Source organism: Tupaia chinensis, unplaced genomic scaffold (genome assembly GCF_000334495.1).
Source record: "Tupaia chinensis unplaced genomic scaffold, TupChi_1.0 Scaffold144197_2, whole genome shotgun sequence".
Lineage (NCBI taxonomy): Eukaryota > Metazoa > Chordata > Mammalia > Scandentia > Tupaiidae > Tupaia > Tupaia belangeri.
This window is the reverse complement of record NW_006204055.1, coordinates 57,871-65,828: the sequence shown is the minus strand read 5'-3', so window position 1 is coordinate 65,828 and position 7,958 is coordinate 57,871. Positions and strand designations below refer to the sequence as shown.

Here is a 7,958-nt window from a genome sequence, read left to right as displayed (position 1 = left end):
TGGGTGAGCGCGCCCGCTCTATGGCCAAACCCTCTCAAAAAAAAAAAAAAAAAAGCCTACCAGTTTCTGCTCTGGAAAGCACCTTTTCCCTGCACCCAAACGCTCCAGCCCCGAGGCTCCTCCAGGCTGCCCTAAGGATGGACAGGGTGGGCTGGGACAGCCTTCTGGGACCGGGGAGCTGGGAGTTAGCTAGAGATGCAGCATCTCTGGCCCTGCCCTGCTCACTGCTTCAGAGTCTTTGTTCAACAAGATTCACAGGCAGAGCCAGCAGGTGGGACAGTGTGTAAAGTGCTGGATTCCCACATGGCCGACCGCTGTTTGAGTCCCAGACCCGGCGACTTGAAACATGCTGGGTGCGTGTGGATGCATGCCCAAAGTCCCAAGGGAAGAATGGAGGAGAAGGGATTGCAGCTTGGCTGTTCCCCCGAGGTGATTTCTTGCTTTCTATCTCTCTGTCTCTCCCTGTCTCTCCAGTGAGCACACGCACCCTATAGCAAAAATATCTTAAAAAAAAAGAAGAAAGAAAGAAAGAAAGGAAAAGAAAGAAAAAGAAAGAAAGAAAGAAAGAAAGAAAGAAAGAAAGGAAGGAAGGAAGGAAGGAAGGAAGGAAGGAAGGAAGGAAGAAGAAAGAAGAAAGAAAAAAGATTCCCAGGTGACTCGCGAGCACCTGTCAGTTTCGGACGTCCTGTTTAAGGGGCAGTGCCCCTTCGCAGCTCCCAGCCTGTGATGGGGTCTCTGTGACCCTAATGTCACCCTCCATTCTCCTCAGTCCCTCAGTCACAGAGCAGGGCTTGACCACCAACTGTGTGTGAATCGCTGGGCTGGTACTTGTCGTGGGTCAGCTAGGGGCATGGCGGTTAAGGCACTGCATCCCACATGGCCAACTATGAGGTTTGAGTTCCAGACCTGGCAGCTTGGACGCACACTGGGGCACTTGTGTATGTGTGTGTATCCAAAATCCTGAGAGGAAAATGGAGAAGGAATTGCGGTGTGGCCATCGCCCAGGGGTAATTTCTCACTTCCTTGCTCTCTCTCTCTGTCTCTCTCCGGCAAGCACACATGCCCTATGGCAAAAAAGAAAAAAAAAATCCAGGGCCAGCAGGTGGCGTGGTGGTTAAGGCATTGGGTTCCTACATGGCCAATGGCCAACCACAGTTCAAGTTCCAGACCTGGTGGCTTGCTTTCTCACTCTCTCTGATGAGGGCATATATCCTATAGTAAATCAATAATAATATTATTAAATTAAATTAAATTAATAATTCTAAGGAAAAAAAATCCCCTCTCATCCCCCTTCACAGCTTCCTCCCCCACCCCTGGCTTCTCTGAGCTGGTGCCACTGGGCCTGGATTTCCAGCACTGAGCATGTGGCAACACTCAGACGTGCCTGTCATTGCCTGGTGGCTGCAGCCCCTCAGCCACCCTAGAACACATTCCATATGCACTTCCTCTCTCATCTCTGACCGTCCCTACTCTAAGCCCCATGTTTCCTTCTCTCCCAAAAGGTCCAGCGGGCCCCAACATGTGCGCTCTGGCTCAGTGTCATTGTTCCACCTGGGACACCCTTTCCGACAAAGGTGACCAGATCGCCCTGCAACAACCTTTTGGGTTGGGGAAGATGAGGAGACCGCAAAGTTGCCATAGGTTGGAGGAGACAGAGGAGAAAGGGTGACTAAATACATGTGTGATCCTGGACTGGACCTGGAGCAGAAAAGGGTATCAACAGAAAAACTGATGAAGCCAAATAAAGCCGGCAGTTTCGTGAACGGTAGCATAGCAACGTTAATTTCTCCACTGCGATCACGGTAGTACGGATATATATGACGCTAATATCGGCAGGTCCAGCTACACGATCAGGAACTACCTAAACATCTTTGCAGCTTTTCTACAAATCTAAGATGATCTTAAAATAGAAAGGTCAAGGACCAGCAGTTAGCATAATGGCTGTGTCGCTGGACTCCCACATAGCTGACTGCGGGTCACGTCCCGGACCCGGTGGCTTAAAACTTATACCAGGCGCGTGTGTGTGCATGCCCAAGATCCCGAGAGGAGAATGGAGGAGAAGGGATTGCGGCGTGGCCATCCCCCCTGGGGTGTGATTTCTCACTTTCTGTCTCTCTGTCTCTCTCTGTCTGTCTGGTGAGCGCACACGCCCTATAGCGAAATAGAAAGGTCAAGGGCCGGCTGGGTGGCACCGCAGCCAGGCGCTGCCTGAGCCCTGCCGGGCCTGTGCGGAGGGCTGCTGGTTTGGTGTCTTGGTCCGCCTGCACGTGCCAGGTGCATGCGCCACGACCCTGCCGGGCTGGGAAGGCTCGCGGGGCTGTGGCGTGGGAGCCCGTGATGGTGCTTGTCTTTCTCTTCCTCACCCTCTCCCTCTGCCCCCTCACTCTCGTGGAAAAATAAACTGCAATCGAATAAAATAACTTTAAAAAGAAACAAACTTCAGAGACTCCTCTGCCCTTGGAATAAAAGTCATCTCTGGGGCCAGTCAGTGTGTGGGGTTAAGTGCCAGGTCTGGGAACTCAAACCACCACGCATGTGTGTGCGTGCCCAGAACCCCGAGAGCAGAGTGGAGAAGCGATTGCGGCATGGCCATCCTCCCTCTCTCTCTGGCATGTGCACACGCCCTGTAGCAAAACAAAACAAAACAATAACCAGGATTTTCCACAGCTGGCAAGTCTCTGCAGGGGGCGGGCTCTACCCCCACCCGCTGGGCCTCCCACAGCTCCACAGCCCGAGGCCCACTGACCCGGCTCCAGCAGCCCCTCTCTGCTCAGCTCCTCAAACATGTCACAACGCTGCCCTGCCCAGGCCCTTCCCTCCTCCTGCTTCGCCTGGCTGGCTCCTCATGCTGGGGTCTCTGCTCAGAGGCCTTCCCTGGTCCGCCCATCACAGGCAAGGCCAAGGTCCAGCAGTTAGCATAATGGCTGTGTCGCTGGACTCCCACATAGCTGACTGCGGTTCACGTCCCGGACCCGGTGGCTTAAAACTTATACCAGGCGCGTGTGTGTGCATGCCCAAGATCCCGAGAGGAGAATGGAGGAGAAGGGATTGCGGCGTGGCCATCCCCCCTGGGGTGTGATTTCTCACTTTCTGTCTCTCTGTCTCTCTCTGTCTGTCTGGTGAGCGCACACGCCCTATAGCGAAATAGAAAGGTCAAGGGCCGGCTTGGTGGCACCGCAGCCAGGCGCTGCCTGAGCCCTGCCGGGCCTGTGCGGAGGGCTGCTGGTTTGGTGTCTTGGTCCGCCTGCACGTGCCAGGTGCATGCGCCACGACCCTGCCGGGCTGGGAAGGCTCGCGGGGCTGTGGCGTGGGAGCCCGTGATGGTGCTTGTCTTTCTCTTCCTCACCCTCTCCCTCTGCCCCCTCACTCTCGTGGAAAAATAAACTGCAATCGAATAAAATAACTTTAAAAAGAAACAAACTTCAGAGACTCCTCTGCCCTTGGAATAAAAGTCATCTCTGGGGCCAGTCAGTGTGTGGGGTTAAGTGCCAGGTCTGGGAACTCAAACCACCACGCATGTGTGTGCGTGCCCAGAACCCCGAGAGCAGAGTGGAGAAGCGATTGCGGCATGGCCATCCTCCCTCTCTCTCTGGCATGTGCACACGCCCTGTAGCAAAACAAAACAAAACAATAACCAGGATTTTCCACAGCTGGCAAGTCTCTGCAGGGGGCGGGCTCTACCCCCACCCGCTGGGCCTCCCACAGCTCCACAGCCCGAGGCCCACTGACCCGGCTCCAGCAGCCCCTCTCTGCTCAGCTCCTCAAACATGTCACAACGCTGCCCTGCCCAGGCCCTTCCCTCCTCCTGCTTCGCCTGGCTGGCTCCTCATGCTGGGGTCTCTGCTCAGAGGCCTTCCCTGGTCCGCCCATCACAGGCCCAGTGTTTGTTCCCACCACATCTCTGCTGTGTGCATTCCTGTTCCTGCTCTAGACCCGGTGGGCTGCTTGTGAGCTGGGGCCTTGCCTCTGCATGTTCTTTTTATTTTTTATTTTTTTGGTGGGGGAGAAGTTTTTGCTATAGGGCACGTGCACTCACCAGAAAGACAGAGAGAGAAAGAAAGTGAGAAATCATCCCCCAGGGGTATGGCCACACCGCAATCCCTTCTCCTCCATTCTCCTCTCGGGTTCTTGGCTACACATGCACCCTTGCCCGGCATGAGTTTAAGCCACTGGGTCCAGGACTTGAACCACAGTTGACTACATGGGAATCCAGCAACACAGCCATTACACCAACTGCTGGTCCCTGCCTCTGCATGTTCTATCAGGTCTCCAGGTGCCTAGCACACAGTAGGTGCTCAGCATACAGCATGTTGCTCCGAGCTCTGCCTCGGCTGGGCTCTCCACGCCCTGTGAGCATGGGTGCTGGCTGAAGGGGGCTTCCCAGCTGTCCTGGGGGCTCTCAGTGCTTCCTTTTCCCACCATCTCAAGCCTCCCTCTGAGCCTGCCCACCAGGCTCTGATTTCACTGCTGCAGCCCCTGCGAGGGCCCACGGGCAGCCTCTACAGCTGTCTCTGACACGCTGTCCTGTCCCCCTGCCAGCTGGGCTCTGCACTGTCCACCCCATGGAGCGTTACCTGCAATCTGGGAGGTCCCGGAGAGAGGTGTCAAGGACTCCCCAGCATCAGGGAGGTGGTAGGCCCTGCTGGGTCTTGGCCCCTGCCTGCAATTTAGGAACTCGCCAGCAGGTGGACAGTGGTGGCCGCCATTGATTAAACAGGTCACACAGTGAGGCTCCTCTCCCACAGTGTGTTCAAGAGCAAGAAAGCAGGTACCTACTTTATAGGAAATCCCACCTGGCCCTCAGACCACTCACCCTCCTTCCCGGGAGGCGCGTGGGTCCTCACGTGACTCCTTTCCTCACGTCCTCCTCCCGGTGCTGGGGGGCAGAGCGGAGGTGACGAGCTCTGACTAAGGTTTGACAAAGATGGCTCCTGCTACTGGGGGGAGAGTGGGCGAAGGGGGCAGAGCAGAAAGACCTGAGGGAGGCTGTGAGGGGCCCTGGTGTCATGGAGATGGCAAGGGCACAGATGTGGGGTGTGTTGGAGAGAGTGCTGACAGGAGCTGGGATGACGCGGGGAGAGAGGTGAGGAAGGAGAACCAGGGTAACATGGTGCTGAGACGCTGGGGCCCTCCGGGAGGGTCCTAGGTTTGTGTCCCGAGGCCTCCCTGTACACGGCAGGTGCACGCGTGCCCTGTGGTCCGGGCTGGCGGGAGTTGGGGAGATCACACTGTGAAGACACTGGTGGGAGTTCTCTCTGTCTCTTTCTTTCTCCCTCTGTCTCTGTCTCTCATGGAAGAAGATAAAATAATTTTAAAATTTGGGGGGTCCAAGCTGCAGGACAGACGGTGACATAGATGCAGGTTTGGGAGGAGAAGCGAGTTCCTGGCTGCCGCCATCTCTCTGTGCGGGCCTCCTCTCACGGCCCCATGTCCACCTGCCCCAGCACCCTGCCTTCTGCTCCTCGCACCCACCACCTCTGCACATTCCTTGCAACCTCTGCACTGCCCACGCCTCTGGCCACTTGGACCCCAAGCTGCTAGACAGGCCCTCCCTGTCCACCAGTCTCTCGCCCTCACAGCCCCCTCTGAGCACATGCAACCCTATAGCAAAAAATAGCTGCCGCTGACGGGTTTCTGCCCTGTTCACGGCTGGCACACAGAAGGCGCTCCATGGCTGCTCGTTCAACGAGGGGAGGAGAATGCAGGGAGAGGTCGAGGTGCTGTACTACACCCCAGCAGAGAGATAGCTCGGACAGTTGCACCCGAGTCCAGGGGAGCACCCCGGGCCACGGCGCGGACTCAGGGGTCGTGGCTTCCTCTGGGCAGGACTGAGAGCCCAGCGGCTGAGTACCCGAGTGGCTCTGAACATCCGACTTTCAGAGGTCAGCAAAGAGAGCGGGGAGGAGTGGGCTGAAGGCAAACCGGAGAGAAGGGGTCAGGAGCCCAGGAATGGAGCCATGCGAGGCACCTATCTAGCGCCACCCCAGAACATCCAGAGAGGGAAGCGCTGCTGTTCTCACTTCCACATCTGCTCGGCCACCACCGGCTAGAGATAACCGACTGCTTGCTGAGGCCCAAGGGGACGTGGCCTCTGTGTGGCAGGCGCCACAGCTGCATCCCTGCCTGACCCTGTGCTGAGTGTCACAGCCTCCAAGTGTCTCCTCAGGGCTCTCAGACCCAGCATGGCCAGCCCTGTGTGTGTCCTTCCCCGGTCCTCAGCTCTCACCGAAGGGCACCGCCATCCACATAGACACCCAGGCCTGGAGCTGCGACCGTGTGTCACAGACTCTTGCCTGAGTCCCATCATATCCACTTCCTAAGTTGTTGTCTTGTTTTGAATAGATTTTTGCTATAGGGTGCATGTGCTCACTGGAGAGACAGAGAGACAGAAAGTGAGAAATCACCCCCAGGATGGCCACACCGCAATCCCTAGTTCTCCATTCTCCTCTTGGGATTTTGGGCACATGCACACACACACACACACACACACACACACACACACGACCAGCATAAGGTTAAGCCGCCGAGTCTGGACTCAAACTGTGGTCAACTACATGGGAGTTCAGCGACGTAACCATTATGCCATCTGTTTTCTCTCCACCTCCTAAGTCTCACTCGTCCTCTGTCCTCACCTTACCCTATAACCACAGCCCTAATTCAAGGTTTGCCATCTCTCACCTGGGCCACAGAAAGGTGACACGAATGTGATACAAATGACCACATGCATAGTTGTCCTTCCCCATTTGCTTTATCAGTCGTCTACCATCTATTCACCATCTACCTATCTGTCACCTATCACCCGTCTACCATCTATTCACCATCGACCTATCTGTCACCTATCACCCATCTACCATCTACCTATCTGTCACCTGTCACCCATTTACCATCTATCATCTACTTATCGTCTATCTGTCATCTATCTCTCTTCTATTTTTTTCTCTCTCCCCTCCATCTATCTACTACCTATGACCCATCCATCTATCCATCCTCTCCCCTCCATCTATCTACTACCTATGACCCATCCATCTATCCATCCTCTCCCCTCCATCTATCTATCTACCAGCCTATCAATCATCTGTCTACCTGGCTGACCCATGTGAGTTAGCAGAAGCTATGACAGTCCACCTCGCCTTCTGCACGCATCTCCTAGGAACGGGACATTCTCCTCCCCCTCAATGCCATTGTCACCCTTGGGAAACAGAACATGGATACGACGCCACTAACTAACACACAGCCCATGTTCAGACTCATGGCTGTCCAGCTGCGTCCACCATGGATGCCATGTTTGCTCCTGTCCAGGAGCCGGTTGGCTGACACACAGCATCGCCTCCCAGTCTCTGGAGCCTCTTTCAGCCAAGAGCAGCTCCCAGCTCCTTTCTGTCTCCCATGAGAGTCCACTCGGAGAGTTTGCAGAGGATCCCTGTTGGGATCTGTCTGACATTTCATCAGGGTTAGGTGCCGGCGATGAATTTCTAGCAGGAATACTTGTAAGGGAAGAATGCCTTGGCCTCCCCCAAGCCTCACACAGGGGCGTCTGGTGCCAGCTTGTCCTACCCTGGCAGACTGAGTGGCCACTTGGCTAAGGTGATGCCTGCCAGACCTCCCCACCTAAGGGTGCCTTTCTTTCGTACTCGGTGCATAATCTGAGGGTGACACTTCGAGACCGTGAAGAGCCGGATTCTGACAGCCTCTCACCTGGCGACTCAGCACCAGCTGGGGACTCACGCTTGATCCAGGGGTCGCTGCAGTGGCTACAATGGCTCGTGACTGGCTTCTCGTCCTCCAGCCTCACCTGATCTCATTCATCCTTCACACCTTTGCCCTGGTGAACTTCCTAAGGCATAGGTTCAATTACATCACTAACCTCCTCTAAAACCTACCGTGGCTCCATACGACTACAAAAGAAAGTTTAAAAAACAAAAAGTCCAAACTCTGGCTAGGCTCTTTTTTTTTTTTTT

The 7,958-nt window shown here is 55.3% G+C and overlaps 1 protein-coding gene across 1 annotated transcript in view; it reads right to left on the bottom strand.

Annotated features, from left to right (window-relative positions):
- TRIOBP (TRIO and F-actin binding protein) overlaps positions 1-7,958 on the bottom strand; it is a 75,330-nt gene that overhangs the window by 52,658 nt on the left and 14,714 nt on the right. The window lies entirely within an intron of this gene.